Here is a 21,385-nt window from a genome sequence, read left to right on the forward strand (position 1 = left end):
GGCTGTGGGCTTCCTCACCTGACTTGGGCCTGGAGGAGGCATCTAAACTTGGTTCTACCACATGGGCCAGGCCACCTTCTCTCCAAGGGAGACGGACCCAATGAATCAAGATGGTATGTATGTATGTATGTATGTATGTATGTATGTATTTATTTATTTATTTATTTATTTTTGGAGACCTGGGATGTAGCGATCACCTTCTTCTCCTGTAGCTGGAGCTGAGAATAACCTTTTTGTGTTGTTTTTTATAATTTAATTTTTTCAAAAGAAGCATAAAACACTAACCAAATTAAGATAAAAATAAAAAATAAGAAAAAGAAAATATTGAAAAAATTGAAAAAAGAAAAAACAGTAAAAGGCAAAAGTGCAGAAAAGAAAAAAAAATCACAAAAGAATTGACTTCTGACCCCCTCCACAAGGGATATAAGTAACAATATGGATCAAACTCTTGCTCTAATTTGCTACATAATTGCCATTATTTCGATTAATCCATTTTATTTCTAATAATCAAACCTATACAACATAATTTAATTTTTGTTTATCCCACAAAAAGTTTTTAAAAAATCAATCCAATTAACAGTAAAATTACCCAATGTCTTATCTCAGATCAAAACTATTAATTTCTCCATCTCGGCCAAGTCCTTCAAACTCACAAACCATTATTTCACTATAGATAATATCTTTTGTTTCCACCTCTACGCATTTAAAAACCTTGCTGCTCTCATATATAAAAAAAAAATTATAAATAATGTCATAGCCTTCCACCTTTATACATATCAAAACCTTACTACTATTGTCACGTCTAAGAACAAAAATTGCATAGATTTAATAACAAATATATCTTATCCTTAGTGAACTTTATACCAAAATCCTTAAAACATTGTCACTCAGCTCTGGTCATAAAAACAAATTCCATTAATAACTACTGAGAGCCTCAACATATTTGTCCAATAAATTCACTTTGTAAACCTTTGGTTTACTTTTAAAAAGCTTAAACTTCAGTCCTTTCTTTTAATGTCCCACCAGCTGGTTCCCCATCACCTGCTTGTCTTCTCCCAGAAGCATCTCCAATATTTTCTCTTCATCTCTTCCCAGGAACGGATGCAATACATTACATTTGCAAATCCAAAATAAAAAATCTTTCCAGATCACTCTTCTCCATTATTTGAATGTCCTCTTTGAACATTGTAACATCAATTGATTCCATTGGTGATTCCATTCTAACATCTTTTTCCATATCACCTTTTGGCCCTCTTAAGTCCATATTTAAACCCACAACTTCTTTATTCAGATCACCTTCATAATCCAACGTTTTTTTGAGCTCTAATTCCACATTTGGTTCAGTCTCCACCTTTCTTCCAAATTTAATCAACTTATCCACTTTTTCCTCTATCTTTTTTCCAAGGGACTTAAATCCAGCTCCTACTGGAGCTAGACTTATTTTAGGAGGAGGTTATTTTATCTTCTAGCGGCTGCTGCAAGGGGCCTCTTTTAGCCATTTCTTCTTCTTCTTCTTTCCATTTAGACCACTAAAATGTATAGCCAGATATAGCTAATTGCAAGCGAAAGTGAACTGCAGTTCACCACCTCTGGTGCCTTTCAAGCTGAAATTGCAGGCGTGTGTGCTCACTTCAAAGGGATCACACAGGAATCAAGCTACAGTCTAGCTCAGTTTCTAAAGCCCCACCAATCAGCAGACAGAACTGAACAAACAAGAAACTTCCCCGGAGAAAAGACAAACCTGGTTGCTGCAGATGGAGTTTCATGAAAAAACAAACTTTTAACAAATAAATCTTCCTTTTCCACTACCCGTAAATTTTAAGTCTCTTTTGAATTACACTTTTCCTCCAGCCTTTTGCGAATTAATCAGCTCGATTTAAAACTCCATTTCTTCATTTAAGAATATAGTCCCAAAAATAAGGATAAGCCCCAAGAGATTTACTTATCTGTTGCGAAGGAAAGTCCCTCTGAAGCTCAAAAGGTTAGGAACCAAAGTCTTTAAGAAATGACAGTTGGTCAGCTCTAGTGTCCATTAAGGCTGCACCGCAGTGGCGAACAGAGACGGTTCCCTTTGCCTCCCAGCTGCTCGACAAGAGCTATTTGCAGAGGCTTCAGCCTCCGCGATTAGCTTTCAAGGAACAGCTGTCAGGAAACCAAATGGGTCGATTTCCTCCTTTATCCGGAGCATATTGGACGGCTGGCAATCCCGCTGCAGTGACATCTCTCCCTGTCATGGAGAGGTGTTTAAGCCGCCATGTTCCCACTGGAAGTCGAGAATAAACTCTTTTTGGACAAATGAAAGGGCTTCCCTTGCTCAGTTTCTTAACTCATTCTGCACTACTTTCCCCAAAGTGCAAAACAAACCTGAATGCCCTGTCATCCCAGTCGTAGCCTAGGATTGTGGGAAAGGTAGTCTTCTCCTCAAGGAGGCTCTCTTAATGATGTCACCAGGCTAAATCCTGCAAGCTGTCCTAAGCAGCAGCTTTGCAAAGATTTAGCTTCAGCACCCAATTTCATAAGGCATTCTTGGGATGAAGGAGAAATGAATTCAGTCTGCATTTTCAAGGGATGAAACTAATTTGGATTTCCCAAAATGAACGTCAACAGCAGTTTCACCACAGAGTTTGCAGGTCTCCAAATTCTATGCTGTAGTTGACCATTAAAAAAACAAAACAAAAATATTTATTTATTTATTTATTTATTTATATTTCAAATTTGTCACCATCCATCTCACGACAGAGTGACTCTGGCTGGTTTACAGTAAAAGCAGAATAAATATTCATTACAATAAAATAAATATTAATCAATTAATTAGAATACACTATAACAAGATTCCTTTATAATACTTCCAAGAGGGTGATGTTAATTACGTATTGATAAACTTGGGGAGCGTCTTCAAGGTGCCAGAAGCCCCCAGGGTTGGTTTTCTTTTCTCGCCCCACGCAAGTTGGCAGAGCCAGGTCTTCAATTCCTCCTGGAAAATTGGGAGGGTAGGGGCCCGCCTCACCTCTGGGGGGAGGGTATTCCATAGGGCAGAGAAGGCTCTCCTCCTGGGACCCGCCAGTCGACATTCTCTCACCAATGGGATCCGTAACATGCCTTCTCTGCCGGACCGGGTGGGATGGGTCGATGTAATGGGGGCGAGACGGTCTCTCAGGTACCTGGAAGCAAACTGGCACCCAATGCAGCTCCCACAGCAGAGGTGTTACATGTGACATCCTTGGGGCACCCAAAATTCCCCATGTGGCCACATTTTGAACCAGCTGTAGCTTCCGGATACTCTTCAAGGGTAGCCCCATGTAGACTGCGTTGCAATAGTCTAAATGAGAGATGACCAGCGTGTGAGTGACAGACCGGAGGGCCTCCGGATCCAGGAAGGGGCATAACTGGCGCACAACATGAAGTTGAACAAAGGCCCTCCTGGCCACGACTGCCACCTGCTCCTCGAGCAGGAGTCGTGAGTCCAGGAAGACCCCCAGATTACGCACCGGGTCTGTCTGGGGAGTGCAACCCCATCGAGAACCAAAGATGTAAACCCCCAGATACAGAGGAGCCTCCAATCCACAGCCACTCCATCTTGCCAGCGTTCAGCTGAAGCCCATTGTTCCCCATCCAGACCTCCACAGCCTCCAGGCACCGCAAAAGGGTAGTCACAGCATCCCTCAGATCACCCGGGATGGAGATGTATATCCGGGTATCATCTGCATATCGACGATACCTCATCCCATGGTGGTGGATGATCTCACCCAGTGGTTTCACGTAGATGCTCTCTTCACGTAGTGGAGAGAGTACTGAACCCTGTGGTGCCCCACAACAGAAGGGCCGTGGGCTGGATCAACGCTGATTGGGACCGTCCTTGGAGGAAGGAGGTGAACCAGCACAAAATTCCCAAAGTCGGCCCAACAGGATATCATGGTTGATGGTATCGAAAGCTGCTGAGAGGTGAAGAAGAGCAAGGATGGACGCACTACCCCCATATCTGGGCCTGAAACCTGTCCAGATAATCCGTTTCCTCCAGGATTCTCTGGAGCTGCAACGCCACTACCTTCTCAACCACGTTCCCTAGAAAGGGGAGGTGGGGGACTGGACAAAAAGTGTCTAATATGGTGGGATCCAGCGATGGTTTCTTGAGGAGGAAAGATGGCTGGAAGCACCCCCTCCCTCAAGGATGAATTCGCCATCGCCTGGACCCACCCACACGTCACCTCCCAAGCGGCCTTGACCAGCCAGGAGGGCATGGGCGTAGTTGACAAGTGGTGGTACTGACAGTCCAGAGGACCTGTCCACTTCCTCGGGTCCAAATGTTCAAACTGTTCCCAGATAACAGGGTAAGTCCGTACCCTGGGCATCTCCATAGGCTTGGTATCCAACTGGGAATGGATCTGAGCAATTTTATCCTCCAGATGCCCAGAAAACTCCTCTGTGTGGCCACTGGGCCCTCCTTTCCCAAGAGGGATCGGGTGATCTGAAACAGGGCCGTCGGGCGGCATTCTGCAGATGCAATAAGAGTGGAGAGATAATGACGTTTCATCACTCTTACCACCACAAGGTAGGCCTTAATAGCGGCTCTAGTCTGTGTTTGGTCGGGTTCGGTCCTTGTTTTCCTCCAGAGGTGCTCTAGATGCCTCTTAATCCTTTTCAAGACCCTCAACTCCTCCGTAAACCCAACTTCAGGAACAAGGTCTCACAACCGGCCACTTGTGGAGCAGTGCCCCTGAAGGCTCCTGGATGACAACTGCTACCCCTCCTCCCCCGCCCTGGGGTCTTGGCTGGTGCCACACTATGAACCTGGCTGGGCACATTTCCGAAAGGGGACCCCCACCTCAGGGCCCAGCCAGGTCTCACTGATGCATGCCAGGTCGGCCCGCTCCTCAGTGATCAAATCACATATAAGGGGGGCCTTGTTGTTGACTGCCCTGGCGTTAAGCAGCAGCAGCCGAAAGCCAGGGCCGCGGTGGGTCTGCTGCCCAGGGCCTGGATCTGAGTCCAGAGGGCCGGAAGATGCCACCAGTAATAAACACTGCGGGCGTCTCCCCCGAGAGCAGCCCGCCCTCTGACTCCTGCCATAACACCTATGACTGGCCCTAAATCCTCCAGGGCCTCCGATTCTCCCCAGTCTCGGACCTCCAGCTTCCCTAATTAGGGAATTAGGGAATCCCATCCAAACATACACTAACAAGCACTCAATCAATCGGGGTGGTTGTGTGCTCCCCGGCACTCCAACTCCTGCTCTCGGCACCGTAGGAGCCTTATCCCTCACCTTTACGCACTATGCCCTACGCACTGGCTTCCCTCACTGGTCAGTAGAGGGCAACACTCACCCACACATTCACACATCCACCGACGGATTGCCTCCCTGCCTGTCAGCCTAGGGAGGGAGGCCCAACTAACATCCACTGAAGGGACCCCAGCACTGTGCCTGGAATCGAACCCGTCGGCTTCCTAGTCGTTCGGGTGCCCTCAGGGGCCAAAGCCACTGTTCGGGTGCCAGATTGCAAACCAGCTGTTAGGCCGATTTCCAGGCCTCGGGCCTTCGCCATCAGTCCCACTCAAACTGCTCCAGCCACCACTCCAGCTACAACTTGGGTCACCGCTAGTGCTCCAGTGCCAATCCAGCTGATTTTGGGGCCTGCGAAGAGGTCCAGCCTCAAGCTCAACTGACTTCTAGGCTGCTGTGGCCCAGACCTCTCGTCGGACTGTGCACTCACCGCATCGGCCGGCACAATTGCGGAGCTCTGCCCGGCCCCTGCCGAGCTCCGCCAACCTCCGGGTGTATGGGACCGAAGCATCAAGCACCCCCAAAGATCCCAGACTGGAGCAAAAAGTTCCTCCCTATAGCCAAGCGCTCTCCTTGAGCTCTTGCCGCTCCCCCCTTGCTGCTCCCCGTCTGACTCAACCACGGGGCTCTGCCCAGCCACACCGGTCCCGCCAAATTTTCCCAGGTACACAGGGCACGCCCAAAGTCTGCAGTTTGGTGTCCAAGCTTCAGGGCGCACAGGTAAGCTCTCAGGGCATTCGGGCATTCAGGTGAAGATCATAAAACCCGTAAAAGTATTCTTTTTGCCTAGATTAGTGCAGCGGCCCCTTCGTGGATCACTGCCTTGTCGTGGCGAAGGGGCTTGCATAACTCAGTGGACAATATGTGGTCCACTGGAGAAGGGAATGGCAACCCACTCCAGGATCCTTGCCAAGAAAACCCCATGGACGATGTCAAAAGGCTAAAAGATATGACGCTGGAAGACGAGCCCCTCAGGTCGGAAGGTGCCCAACATGCTCCTGGGGAAGAGCGGAGGGCAATTCCGAGTAGCTCCAGAAAGAGTGAAGCGGCTGGGCCAAAGCCGAAAGGACACTCAGTCGTGGATGCATCTGGAAGCGAAAAGAAGGTCCGATGCTGCAAAGAACAATATTGCATAGGAACCTGGAATGTAAGATCTATGAACCAAGGCAAGCTGGATGTGGTCAGACATGAGATGACGAGATTGAACATCGACATCTTGGGAATCAGCGAACTGAAATGGACGGGAATGGGTGAATTTAATTCGGGTGACCATTATATCTACTACTGTGGGCAAGAAACCCTTAGAAGAAATGGAGTTGCACTCATAGTCAATAAGAGAGAATGGGAAAGGCAGTAATGGGGTACAACCTCAAAACGACAGAGTGATCTCAGTGCGAATCCAAGTCAAACCAATATCACAGTCATCCAAGTCTATGCCCCAACCACTGATGCCGAAGAAGCTGATGTTGACCGGTTCTATGAAGACCTACAACACCTTCTAGAATTAGCAGCAAAAAAAGATGTCCTTTTCATCATAGGGGATTGGAATGCTAAAGTAGGAAGTCAAGGAGTAATCGGAATAACGGGCAAGTTTGGCCTTGGAGTACAAAATGAAGCAGGGCAAAGGCTAATAGAGTTCTGTCAAGAGAACAAGCTGGTCATAGCAAACACTCTTTTCCAACAGCACAAGAGACGACTCTACACATGGACATCACCAGATGGTCAGTACCAGAACCAGATTGATTATATACTTTGCAGCCAAAGATGGAGAAGCTCTATACAGACAGCAAAAACAAGACCAGGAGCTGACTGTGGCTCAGATCATGAGCTTCTTACTGCAAAATTTAGGCTTAAATTGAAGAATGTAGGAAAACCACTAGACCACTCAGGTATGACTTAGATCATATTCCTTGTGAGTACACAGTGAAGGTGATGAATAGATTTAGAGGATTAGATTTGGTAGACAGAGTGCCTGAAGAACTATGGACGGAGGTCCGTAACATTGTACAGGAGGCAGCAACTAAAACCATCCCAAAGAAAAAGAAATGCAAGAAAGCAAAATGGCTGTCTGAGGAGGCTTTACAAATAGCTGTGGAAAGAAGGAATGCGAAAAGCAAGGGTGAAAGGGAAAGATATAAGCAACTGAATGCAGATTTCCAGAGAATAGCAAGGAGAGATAAGAAGGCCTTCTTAAATGAACAATGCAAAGAAATCGAGGAAAACAATAGAATGGGGAAGACTTGAGATCTCTTCAAGAAAATTGGAGATATCAAAGGAACGTTTAGTGCAAAGATGGGCACGATAAAGGACAAAAAAGGCAGGGACCTAAAAGAAGCAGAAGAGATTAAGAAGAGGTGGCAAGAATACACAGAAGAACACTACAAGAAAGATCTTAATGTCCTTGATGTCCACGCTGGTGTGATCACTGACCCTGAGTCGGACATCCTAAAGAGCGAAGTCAAGTGGGCCTTAGGAAGCATTACTAACAACAAAGCTAGTGGAGATGACAGTATTCCTGCTGAGTTATTTAAAATGCTAAAAGATGATGCTGTTAAAGGGCTGCACTCAGTATGCCAGGAAGTTTGGAAAATGCAACAATGGCCATGGGATTGGAAAAGGTCAGTTTATATTCCAATTCCAAAGAAGGGCAGTGCCAAAGAATGCTCAAACTATCGCACAATTGCACTCATTTCACATGCTAGCAAGGTTATGCTCAAAATCCTACAAGCTAGGCTTCAGCAATACATGAACCGAGAACTACCGGATGTACAAGCTGGGTTTCGAAGAGGCAGAGGAACTAGAGATCAAATCGCCAACATTCGCTGGATCATGGAGAAAGCACGAGAGTTCCAGAACGGGAGCAGGGGGGCAGGCCATCTTCGGGGAAGACGCCCTCTTACCAGTGGCATGTTCTGGCCTTCCTTGCTCATTCCCAGGTCCTGGCCAGCAGGTTCACAGGGGCCCTGGCCTCCGGCTGCTGCTGCTTAATGCCAGGTCAGTTAAAAACAAGGCCCCCATCATAGGTGACTTGATCATTGAAGAGGGGGCAGACGTGGCATGTATGACCAAGACCTGGTTGGGGCCTGGGGGGGTGGTGCCCCTCTCGGAAATGTGCTGGGTTTACGGTATGGCGCCAGGAAAGATACCAGGGCAGGGGAGGAGGTGTCACGATCCACGCAAGCCAGAACCTTCATTTGTTTTTTATTGCTTTTACTTTTATTGCTAAGTATATATCAAAGGGTGAATAGTGGTATGGCGGGAATGTTATTTTAAACCACTTGCTTGACCTGCCATAAACAGGGGGGAGAGGAGGCCAGGTGCCGTTATCTTTATCTTGAAACAAGCATCCAAGGCCAGGAGGTGTGAGAACCAGGGCAAGGCACAAAGAATTTCAAGCGGGAAAGAAAAGCTAGAAGGGGGGGAATTTGGGCTTAAAAGGACAAGGGTTTGCTTTGTAGAATTAGGCTCAACAAACTATGATGCTGTACGCTTCTCCTGAATAAAGAAATCTCTGATGGAACTCTTTGGACTCTAGGGGATTTACTGAACTTTGGGATTGAGTGTGCAGACTCTGACATTTTGTTGAGTCTCACCCCATTTTACAAGGGATTTACCAGGGAACCAACCACCGTGGAAAACCCCCTCGAAAAACCTATCGCGGCTGCGGAGATGGAAGAGGAGTGCCCCGTGGCCGGGGCAGTAGGGGGATCCGAGGAGGAAGAAACCCTAACAGGTACCTACCCTACCCTCCCGCCGCCGCGGAAACCTGACCGGCGCAAAACGAAGTTGTGGAGCATGGAAGAGCTGGCTGGGGAAATGTCATTCCTAGACATGGCCCCTGAGAAACATTGGGCCCTTATGACATGGAGACACCTCCTTGAAGGGGGATCACATCCTTTTGAGGTGTGGACGGACCACAAAAATTTAGAGGCCCTTACCACTCCGAGAAAGTTATCTCCCAAACAAGTACGCTGGGCCCAATTTTTCAGCCGGTTCAAGTTCACTTTAAAATTCATCCCTGGAGGGAAAAACTTTTTAGCCGATGCATTATCAAGGCTACCTCAGCATAACAGCCAAAGAGAACAGGTAGTGGCTCCGGTAATCCCTAAAGCACCACCTCAAGCAGAACCTGGCTCGGTAGCCCTGACCAGAACCCAAGCAAAACTACAAAGACAGAAACCTACCAGTGAACTACTCCAAAAAATAAACGCTGCCTTAGATTCTGATGAATGGTTCCAGAATAATAAAAATACCCTAACCCATGAACACCAAGCTTGGTGGATGGCAGACAAACTGTATGTTCCACTCTCACTTCGTAAACAAATCCTAGAAAAGGGACATGATGATAAAACCTCGGGGCATTTTGGATTTATAAAAACCTAACTTTAATTACGTAGACAGTTTTGGTGGCCAACCATGAGAAAAGACATTTCTGAATATGTTTCTACATGTCCTGTATGTGCAATGTCAAAGAAAAGAGGAGGAAAAGTTTTGGGCCTTCTACAATCAGTGGCATCTCCAAAAAAACCTTGGGAAGAAGTTTCTATGGACTTTATTGTGGATTTACCTGTGAGCAATCACAACACAGCAATTTGGGTTGTAATTGATCTGTTTTCTAAACAAGCGCATTTTATTCCTTACACATCAATTCCGAATGCTAAAAAATTAGCTAAATTGTTCATAACACATATCTACTGCCTCCATGGCGCCCCAAGAGGGTGATTTCAGATCGCGGGCCACAGTTCACCTCCAAATTTTGGAGGAAATTTCTTACATTAATTGGATCTACTCAAGCTTTGAGTTCCAGTTTTCATCCGGAAACGGATGGATCTACGGAGAAAATTAACTCCTTATTGGAACAATAATTAAGATGCTTCACTAATCATCAACAAGATGATTGGTCTGAACTTCTCCCTTTCGCTGAGGTGGCTTATAGCAACACAGTGCACCAAAGTACCGGGTTCACACCCTATAAAATAGCTTCTGGGCAAGACAGAACCATGCAAGCCAGAACCTTCATTTGTTTTTTATTGCTTTTACTTTTATTGCTAAGTATATATCAAAGGGTGAATAGTGGTATGGTGGGAATGTTATTTTAAACCGCTTGCTTGACCTGCCATAAACAGGGGGGAGAGGAGGCCAGGTGCCGTTATCTTTATCTTGAAACAAGCATCCAAGGCCAAGAGGTGTGAGAACCGGGGCAAGGCGTGAAGAATTTCAAGCGGGAAAGAAAAGCTAGAAGGGAGGGAATTTGGGTTTAAAAGGACAAGAGTTTGCTTTGTAGAATTAGGCTCAACAAACTATGGTGCTGTACGCTTCTCCTGAATAAAGAAATCTCTGATGGAACTCTTTGGACTCCAGAGGATTTACTGAACTTTGGGATTGAATGTGCAGACTCTGACAGGAGGGGTGGCTGTTATCATCCGAGAGTCTCTAGTGGCCTTCAGGGGCATTGCTCCACAAGTTTCTGGCTGTGAGACACTGTTTCTTAGGTTGGGCGCGCGCAAACAGTTGGGAGTGCTGCTACTGTACTGGCCTCCCTGCTGCGTGGCAGCCTCCCTGCCTGAGCTGCTGGAGGCTGTCTCGGGGCTGGCGGTGGAGTTCCCCAGGCTTATGGTTCTGGGGGACTTCAACCTGCCATCCCAGGGATGGTCCTCTGAGGCAGCTCAGGAGTTCATGGCTACCATGGCAGCCATGGGCCTGTCTCAAATTGTGCGGGACCCAACCCGAGATAGTGGCCACATGCCGGATTTAGTTTTCTTGTCTGAGCAATGGCAAAGTGATCTGAGGGGAGATGTACAGCTTTCCCCGCTGTCATGGTCAGATCACGCCCTGGTGACCCTGAGTTTCTCCTATGCCACCCCCCTATGCAAGGAGGCCGGACCCATGCGATTGGTCCACCCCCGGCGCCTGATGGACCCGTTGGGGTTTCAGAGGGAGCTGGGGGATATTCCTGTGGACCTGCTGCACGGTCCAGTGGAGGCCCTGGCTGCTGCCTGGAACAGGGAGGTGGCCGCGGCCTTGGACAGGATCGCGCCTTTGCGACCTCTCTTGTCATGTCAGCCTCGACACTCCCCGTGGTTTACAGAGGAGTTGAGGGTGCTGAAGAGGGTTAAGAGACATCTAGAGCGCCGCTGGAGGAAGACACGGACCGAATCCGACCGAACACATGTTAGAGCCGCTATTAAGGCCTACATTGTGGTGATAAGGGCGGCGAAGCGCCAATACTTCTCCGCCCTTATTGCATCTGCAGAGTGCCGCCCGGCGGTCCAGTTTGGGATCACCAGGTCCCTCCTTGGTAAAGGGGATGTGGTGGTTCATTTGCAGGGCCGCACGGAGGAATTTGCAGAGCACCTGCAGGATAAAATTGCTCGGATTCATTCCCAGTTGGACTCCGAGTGTGGTGCAGGGTCTGGGGAGATACCGGGGGATCGTCCTTGCCCAGTTAGCTGGGAACGGTTTGATCCTGTTGTTCCTGAGGAAGTGGACAGGATTCTTCGGGCTGTGAGGGCCACCACTTGTCATCTGGACCCATGCCCCTCCTGGCTGGTGAAAGCAGCTCGGGAGGGGACATGTAGTTGGATCCAGGCGATGGTTAAGGCATCCTTGCAGGAGGGAGTGTTTCCGGCACCCTTTAAAGAGACGTTGGTGCACCCCCTCCTCAAGAAGCCCTCCCTGGATCCTACTATACTGGACAATTTTTGTCCAGTCTCCCACCTCCCCTTCTTGGGGAAGGTGGTTGAGAAAGTGGTGGCTTCGCAGCTCCAAAGGGTTCTGGAGGAAATGGATTATCTGGATCCTTATCAGTCAGGTTTCAGGCCTGGATATGGAACGGAAACGGCATTGGTCGCACTTATGGATGATCTCTGGCGGGAGTGGGATGGTGGTAGTGCGACCATCCTTTCTCTCCTTGATCTCTCAGCGGCGTTCGATACCATCGACCACGGTATCCTGTTGGGACGACTCAGGGAATTGAGGGTGGACGGCATGGTATTGTGCTGGTTCGCCTCCTTTCTCCAGGGCCGATCCCAATCGGTGGTGATGGGGGGCGAGGGGTCCCATCCTCGGCCCCTCCTTTGTGGTGTCAGGTTCGGTCAGCACGAGGCTTCAGGGAAGCACGGGGTTGCAGGGAAGCTCGCAACCAGACCACGCGGAATCCACCGGCGGTAGCTAGCGGGGAAAAGAGGAACCGAAAGCGCCGCTAATTAACGAGCCACCTGCGGCCAGCTAAACAGGAAAACCGCAGCGGAAGTTTTTAACTATGAACTGATAACGGCGCGAGCAAGCAAGGAACGGGGCCGCAGGGCAGCGAAACAAGATCGCAACGCAGCACAGAACCCGCGGGTCTGCACGTAGCAGGGAGGGACCAACCCAGCCGGAGGGGGACTGGCAATCAAGGACAATGGACTCTGACCGACCCTGCCATCATGAACGATCAGGGGGGACATTGGGGGGCCTAATAGCCCACAGCCGCAATGCGATCACGAGGCGGGAAAAAGCGCGGGAAGGGGGGAATATAACAAGTGATGCAATTGTACCAAGCCAGTCCTGGCTTTGCTTGTGACTACTACGTTACGCATGAGTAAACCTTCTTTGTGAACCACACGTGTCACGAGAGTTTCTCTGTCGAACGGGGCAAATCTCACATAAAGCCAGGACTCACCGTCAGCGCTACCCGGTACCACCGAGGAGCGTTTTCTTTCTCAATACAGGCATGACCAGCGACGAGGAATCCGTGGGTCAGCTGGAGCGCGAGGGATCCAGGCTCGCGGAAGGGCGGTCGGAGCCGCCCGGGAGCGACGGGGCAGCGGCCAGGGCCGGGCGCACTCCATCCGAGCGGTGGTCGATGGGCGTGAACCGAGGACCAGACGATTCAGGCGTTACGATGACCCGGGGTTCGGGGTTCCGGAACCGTGAGTGGAGCGAGGAATTCGCCCGACTAGAGGAGAGAGTCGAGCGACGCCTAGACGCCGTGGAGGCGATGCTCCAGACCCTACTACAGAGAGTGGGGCCACCGGCGGTGAACGAGGAGGCGAGCGACAGGGGGGGCGGTCCGACACCCCCACCGGCACCACCCACGGCACCCCGGTCGGAGGACCAACGGGCGGCAGACGCCCTGAGACTTCGAGGTATCACTGGGAAGTTCTCAGGGGACCCCGAACAGCTGCCGCACTTTCTGACGCACGTCAGGGGGTTCATGCAGAGGGGTGGTCACCTATTCGCTAGAGACGAGGACAGGGTATCCTACGTGGCCGAGCTGCTAGATGGCCAAGCAGCCAGCTGGGTGATCGGGCTGTACGATGCCAACGCGGCGGAACTACGGAGTTTCCCGGACTTCATGCAGGCGCTCCGGGACAGATTCGAGGACACATTGAGCGCCAAGCGGGCGGAGGACGACATCCTACAGTTCAGGCAGCGGGGCAAATCGGTATCGGAATATGCCCTGGAGTTCCGGAGGTTGGCCGAGAAGCTCGCGGACTGGCCGGAGTCCCTGAAGGTGAAGTATTTTAAGAGGGGACTCAACCCAGAGATCCTGGAACGGGCACTGGGGCGGGACGACCCATCCACAGTGAAGGATTGGATCTGGCTGGCCGGAACGGCGGAATCGGCGTGGCGGCAGATCCAACAGAGCACAAGACGACGGGACCAGACGAGGGACCGGCCGAGGGAGAGGACCCCGAGGAGAGACGGAGCGGTCGACGGCAGTCCACCGGGAGGCGAGAGGCGACCAGAGCCCCGAATCTGTGCTTCCGATGCGGAGGCAGAGGCCACCGAGCAGCGCAGTGCCCGACGGAGCGGGAAGGCGCCCCACCACGGCCCGAAGTCAAAACCCCGCGTGCGAACGGGAAAAGGACCGGTGACCGACCGCGGAAGGGGGCAGTGGCGGCGGTGACCGAGAAAGGACGCGGGGGTGGTCGACCCCGGAGACAGCATCCTCCGGAGAGGACTCGGAGCCGGCGGGAAACGAGGCGCGCTCGCACTGAACGGCGTCCCAGTGCGAGCAGGGGAGTCGAGGCGCGCGGACCCAATAGGAGACGAGGACTGCCCACCATTCCGGGTGAGGATACACGTCCGGGGGTGAGATCCGGAGGGGAGGCGCAGCTACGGGCGCTACTGGACTCGGGCTGCACCCACTGCTTGATGCACCCAGCGGTGGTCTCGGGGCTCGGGCTACAGCTGAGGCGCCTCCGGGAGCCCATTTCATTCAGCCAGTTAGATGGCACGCTGGCAGGGGGGGGCCCAGCTCAGTATTACACCGAGCCGGTCCAGATGACGATCGGGAGTCACCGGGAAGAACTGAGGTTCGTGGTGGTCCCGGTGGCCGACTACGCGGTGGTACTCGGCTTGGCGTGGCTGCGGCGGCGGAACCCACGAGTCGACTGGACGGCGGAGGCAGTGCGGTTCGGGGTCGACAGACCGGCGAGGGGCGAGAGCAGAGGGGACCGAGCCGTGGAGACGGAGGCAGCCGCAACCACCGGCGGACAAGCGGAGGGTCCGGGACACCGGGAGACGGGGCGAGAGCAGATGGGGCCCGAGACCCGGGCGGCAACAGCAGCAGCAGCAGCGCCGGGACCCCGGAGACCCGCCACGATCCCGAGGCGAGGGGAGGCAGCGGCGACTGGCGAGGCGACCGCAAAGCGAGGGGCCGGACCCGGGGAACCCCCGACGGGCGGCGGAATCCCGAGGCAGTATCGAGACCTGGCGGCAGCGTTCAGGGAGAAGGAGTCCGACCAGCTCCCACCACACCGGCCCAGTGATTGCGCCATTGAGCTAGAGCCAGGAGCGACCCTGCCTAAGCCGAAAATGTACTCCCTGTCGAGGAGGGAGATGGGGGCCCTGCGCGAGTTCATAGACAAGAACCTAGCGCGGGGATTCATCCAACCCGCGAAGTCACCATTAGCGGCCCCGGTGTTATTCCGGGAGAAGAAGGACGGCTCGCTCCGTATGTGCGTAGACTACCGGGGGCTGAACGCAATCAGCACGGAGTACAAATACCCCCTCCCCCTGATGAAGGACTTGATGTCGCACCTGTCGAAGGGGAGGGTGTTCACAAAACTGGACTTGCGCGAAGCCTACTTCAGAGTTAGGATCCGCGCAAAAGATGAGTGGAAGACGGTGTTCAACACCCCGCTCGGAAGCTACCAGTTTTCCGTGATGCCGTTCGGATTAAAAGGGGCCCGGGGATATTTATGCAGCTAATAAATGAGGTGCTGCACGACCTACTCTACCGGGGCGTCCTGGTCTACCTGGACGACATCCTCATCTACACCGAGACCCTGGCGGAGCACGTGAGCCTGGTGCGCACGGTGCTCCAGAGACTGCTGAAGGCACAGCTGTACGCAAAGCTCTCGAAATGCGAGTTCCATCGAGAGCAACTAGACTACCTCGGCTACCGAATATCCAGCCGGGGAATTGAGATGGACCCGGCGAAAGTAAGGGATGTCCTGGGCTGGGAAGCGCCGCGAACCCGGAGGCAACTCCAAAGCTTCCTAGGGTTTGCGAACTTCTATCGTCAGTTCATCCCGAACTTCGCCCAAATCGCCCTTCCCCTAACCGACCTGCTAAAAAACAAGGGCACTGGGAAACCCCCCAAGCCCAGCATGGCACTCGCGTGGACTGCAGAATGCCAGGGGGCGTTTGAGGAACTAAAACAGCGGTTCACCGCGGAGCCGATCCTGCGCCATCCCGACCCAGACCGGCGGTTTATAATCCAAGTGGATGCATCAGACGTGGCAACGGGAGCAGTCCTGCTCCAACCCAGCCCGGAGGGGGCCATCCACCCGTGCGCCTACGCCTCCCGCAAATTCACCGAGACGGAGAGGAGGTGGATGGTGTGGGAGAAAGAGGCGTACGCGGTCAAGTGGGCGCTGGCCACGTGGAGGCATCTACTGGAGGGGGCAACTGAACCGTTCGAGGTGTGGACGGACCATAAGAACCTCGAGGCCCTGAAGACCCCGCGTAAGCTATCCCCCAAACAGGCACGGTGGTCCCAATACTCCGGGAGGTTCAGGTTCACACTGAAACACATCCCCGGGAAGCGCAACTTCTTAGCGGATGGACTGTCTCGCATGCCCCAACACGCCAGCCTACGGGAGGAGATCGTGGACTCCGTCATCCCCGCCAGCAGGCTGGCTGCAAAGGCGGTGACCCGAAGCCAGACCAAGGGGGAGCGACGGGACGCGGCGTCTGAAGTAAGGCAAGGGTTCGCGGAGGCGGCGGAGCGGGACGATTGGCTCAAGCAGAACCGAGAGGCGCTAACCGGCCAAGAGGGGTTGTGGTGGCACGAAGGAAAGCTGTACGTGCCCGAGGGTTGCCGACGGGAGGTCATGGAGAGAGCCCACGACAGCCGGAGCGCGGGGCATTACGGCTTCGTAAAGACACTCCACTTAATCCGGCGGCAGTTTTGGTGGCCCACGCTCCGGAAGGACGTGGAGGCGTACTCAGGGGGTTGCCCGGTGTGCGCAACAGCGAAAGGAGCCAAAGGCAAACCTAGAGGCCTACTCCAGCCGGTAGCGGAACCCGACGGCCCTTGGCAAGAGGTCGCCATGGACTTCATAGTGGAGCTCCCGGAGAGTAAGGGGAAGACCGCCATTTGGGTGGTCACGGACTTATTCTCCAAACAAGCGCACTTTGTAGCGTGCCGGCGAGTCCCCACGGCCGAGGGGCTGGCGAGACTGTTCGTGCAGCATGTCTACCGACTCCACGGCGCACCTCGACGTATCGTCAGCGATCGGGGCGGCAACTTCATCGCGCGGTTCTGGCGGGAGTTCCTGAAGCGGGTGGGGACGAAACAAGCCCTATCCTCCGCGGCGCACCCGCAGACGGACGGAGCCACGGAACGCCTGAACGGGGGCTCGAACAGTACCTGCGCTGCTACGTGGGGCACCAACAGGACGATTGGGCGGAGCTACTACCATTCGCGGAGGTGGCATACAACAACGCCGTCCACAAGAGCACCGGGTTCTCTCCGTTCAAAGTAGCCACCGGGAGAGATTTCGTCCCCATGCCGGAGCTGCCTCAGCCGGAATCCCAGATCAACTCCCTGGACGCCTGGTTCGCCCAAATCGACGAGACCCGGCGAGCGGCGCACGCGGCATTGCAAAGAGCCAAAGCCGACTACAAGAAGCACGCAGACCGCAAGAGGCTCCCCGAGGAAAAGTGGAAAGTGGGGGACCAGGTGTATCTGTCAACCAAAAACCTAAAGACGCACCAGGCATCGAAAAAACTCAGCCCGAGGTTTGTGGGGCCGTTCCCCATTTCGGAGGTCATCAATCCGGTGACCGTCAGGCTGACGCTCCCGAAAAGCCTCGGGAAGATCCACCCGGTGTTCCATTGCAGCCTGCTAAAGTTGCACCAGCCGGGGAACGCCTGGCACAAGGCGGGGGGAGTACCACCACCCATCATGGTCGGGGGGGAGCAGCATTTCGAAATCAACCGGATACTGGACGCCCGGAGGCACAAGGGGCAGACCCAGCTCCTAGTGCAATGGAAACATTTCCCCAAGTCCCACAGCGAATGGGTGAGTAAAACCCACATAAGGGCGCCGGACCTAGTGCGGGACTTTTACAGTAAATACCCCGGGAAGCCGAAATAGGACCGAGGGGGGGGAGTTGTCGTCAGGGGGGCGGCATGTCAGGTTCGGTCAGCACGAGGCTTCAGGGAAGCACGGGGTTGCAGGGAAGCTCGCAACCAGACCACGCGGAATCCACCGGCAGTAGCTAGCGGGGAAAAGAGGAACCGAAAGCGCCGCTAATTAACGAGCCACCTGCGGCCAGCTAAACAGGAAAACCGCAGCGGAAGTTTTTAACTATGAACTGATAACGGCGCGAGCAAGCAAGGAACGGGGCCGCAGGGCAGCGAAACAAGATCGCAACGCAGCACAGAACCCGCGGGTCTGCACGTAGCAGGGAGGGACCAACCCAGCCGGAGGGGGACTGGCAATCAAGGACAATGGACTCTGACCGACCCTGCCATCATGAACGATCAGGGGGGACATTGGGGGGCCTAATAGCCCACAGCCGCAACGCGATCACGAGGCGGGAAAAAGCGCGGGAAGGGGGGAATATAACAAGTGATGCAATTGTACCAAGCCAGTCCTGGCTTTGCTTGTTCTTCTACGTTACGCATGAGTAAACCTTCTTTGTGAACCACACGTGTCACGAGAGTTTCTCTGTCGAACGGGGCAAATCTCACATGTGGGATGCCTCGGGGTTCGGTTCTCTCTCTGCTCCTTTTCAACAACTATATGAAGCCGCTGGGTGAGATCATCCGTCATCATGGGATGAGGTATCATCAGTATGCTGATGATACTCAACTATACATCTCCATTCCTGGTGAGGTAAGTGATGCTGTTTCCGCCCTCTCGCGGTGCCTGGAGGCTGTGAGGGTCTGGATGGGGAACAACAGGCTCCAGCTGAACCCTGGCAAGACGGAGTGGCTGTGGGTTAATGGCTCTTCTGTATCCGGGACATTGTCATCGTTGGTTCTGGATGGGGTAGCACTGCCCCAGACAGACCCAGTGCGTAATTTGGGGGTCCTCCTGGACTCACGACTCCTGCTCAAAGAGAAGGTGGCAGCTGTGGCCAGGAGAGCTTTTGCACAGCTTCGGGTTGTCCACCAGTTACGCCCTTTCCTGGATCTGGATGCCCTATGAACAGTCACTCATGCCCTCGTTATCTCCCAGATAGACTACTGCAATGCGCTCTACATGGGGCTACCCTTGAAGAATATCTGGAAGCTTCAGCTGGTCCAGAATGTGGCCACGCGAGCAATTTTTGGGGCCCGAAGAAGGACCCATATAACACCTTTGCTCCGTGAGCTGCATTGGGTACCAGTTTGCTTCCGGGTCCAATTCAAGGTGTTGGTTATCACCTTTAAAGCCCTACATGGCATGGGGCCAGGCTACCTGAAGGACCGCCTCGCCCCCACAATCTCAACCCGCCCCACCCGACCTCACAGAGAGGGCATGCTTCGGATGCCCGCGGTAAAAGAACTTTGTTTAGCGGGATCCAGAAGGCGGGCCTTCTCTGCTGTGGCCCCTGCCCTCTGGAACATCTTGCCCCTGGAGGTGAGACAGGCCCCCTCACTCCAGGCCTTTCGGAGGGATTTGAAGACCTGGCTCTGCCATCTGGCTTGCGGGAGGGAGGGAGGATATCAGAAATGGGGCTGGCTGGCCCCTTAGCAGCCTGGTGTGGCCCCCATCATCCTCTTGGATTTTTTAGCTTTTTTATTTTTTAATGGTAGGTTTTTATAACTTTTAATTGTATTTATGTTTTTAGTGTGCTGTAAGCCGCCCAGAGTCCCCCATTGTGGGGAGATGGGCAGGGACAAGTTAAATAAATAAAAATAAATAAATAAAAACATCTACTTCTGCTTCATTGACTATGCAAAAGCCTTCAATTGTGTGGATCACAACAAACTCTGGCAATTCTTAAAGAGGTGGGGGTACCAGACCACCTTACCCGTCTCCTGAGAAATCTGTATGTGGGCCAAGAAGCAACAGTTAGAACCGGTCACGGAACAACCGATTGGTTCAAAATGGGGAAAGGAGTACGACGAGGCTGTATACTATCATCCTGCCTATTTAACTTATATGCAGAGTACATCAAGAGAAATGCCGGGCTGGAAGAATCACAAGCCGGAATTAAGATTGCAGGGAGAAACATCAACAACCTCAGATATGCAGACGATACCACCCTAATGGCAGAAAGAACTAAAGAGCCTCTTGATGAGGGTGAAAGAGGAGAGTGCAAAAGCTTGCTTGAAACTCAACATTAAAAAAACTAAGATCATGGCATCTGCACCCATCAATTCCTGGCAAATAGAAGGGGTAGAAATGGAAACAGTCTTCATTTATTTGGGCTCCAATATCACCCCAGATGGAGACTGCAGCCATGAAATTAAAAGATGCTTGCTCCTTGGGAGGAAAGCTATGGCAAACCTAGACAGGATTATTAAAAAGCAGAGACGTCACCTTGCCGACGAAGATCTGCATAATCAAAGATATGGTTTTTCCAGTAGCAATGTATGGCTGTGAGAGCTGGACCATAAAGAAGGCTGAGCGCCGAAGAATTGATGCCTTTGAACTGTGGTGCTGGAGAAGACTCTTGAGAGTCCCCTGGACTGCTAGGAGGTCAAACCAGTCAATCTTAAAGGAAATCAACCCTGATTGCTCATTGGAAGGATTGATAATGAAGCTCAAGCTCAGGTACTTTGGTCACCTAATGCGAAGAGAGAACCCTTTGGAGAAGACCCTGATGCTGGGAAAGATTGAAGGCAAAAGGAGAAGGAGACGGCAGAGGATGAGATGGCTAGATAGCATCACTGAAGCAACGAGCATAAAACTGAACAAACTCAGGGGGGCAGCGAAGGATAGGAAGGCCTGGCGCGATGCGGTTCATGGGGCCACGAAGAGTTGGACACAACCTAATGACTGAACAACAACAACAAAATGGGAGATGCTTCTTTTTGGATTTGTTAATATCTGGACTGGAAAAATGATGGATTTGCTTACAGGTAACATGGTGTTTATACTTTTTTCCCCTATAGTTCCTTTATCCTAATCTGTATTTAGCTGTCTTTTTACTTAAAGTCTGGAAGGTTTTGTGTTTTTTTTAGATATTTATCTCACCTTTTTTTTTCATACCAAATACTCCTTCCTCCTCCTATTTCCCCCAGAACAACAACCCTGTGAGGTGGGTTGTGCTGAGAGAGGGGGACTGGCCCAAAGTCACCCAGCCCATTTTTTATGCCTCAGGCGGGACTAGAACCCTCCATCTCCTGGTTTCTAGGCCAGCACCTTAACCACTACACCAAACTGCCTCTTCAACACCAAACTGGCTCACTCTCTCTCTCTCTCTCTCTCTCTTTTGGTGAACTTGTTCTTCTTAAAGGAGAAATTATCCCTCTTTGTTACATTAAATTTTAGCCTTTTGTTTCTATTGGGATACTGGGATTACTTCATATGTGCTAAATGCTTATAGTTAAGGGTTGAGATGCAGAACGTTTATTTGAATGGGATATGTTGCTCTTTGGGGTGGATCTCTTTGGAACTGTTGGCACTTGGAGTGGGAAAATGTTCTGTATTGGGTTTGCTTAGACTTAACA

Source organism: Python bivittatus, unplaced genomic scaffold (genome assembly GCF_059951505.1).
Source record: "Python bivittatus isolate LINGU-HERP-01145 unplaced genomic scaffold, Pbiv_v1 ctg000500_np1212, whole genome shotgun sequence".
Lineage (NCBI taxonomy): Eukaryota > Metazoa > Chordata > Lepidosauria > Squamata > Pythonidae > Python > Python bivittatus.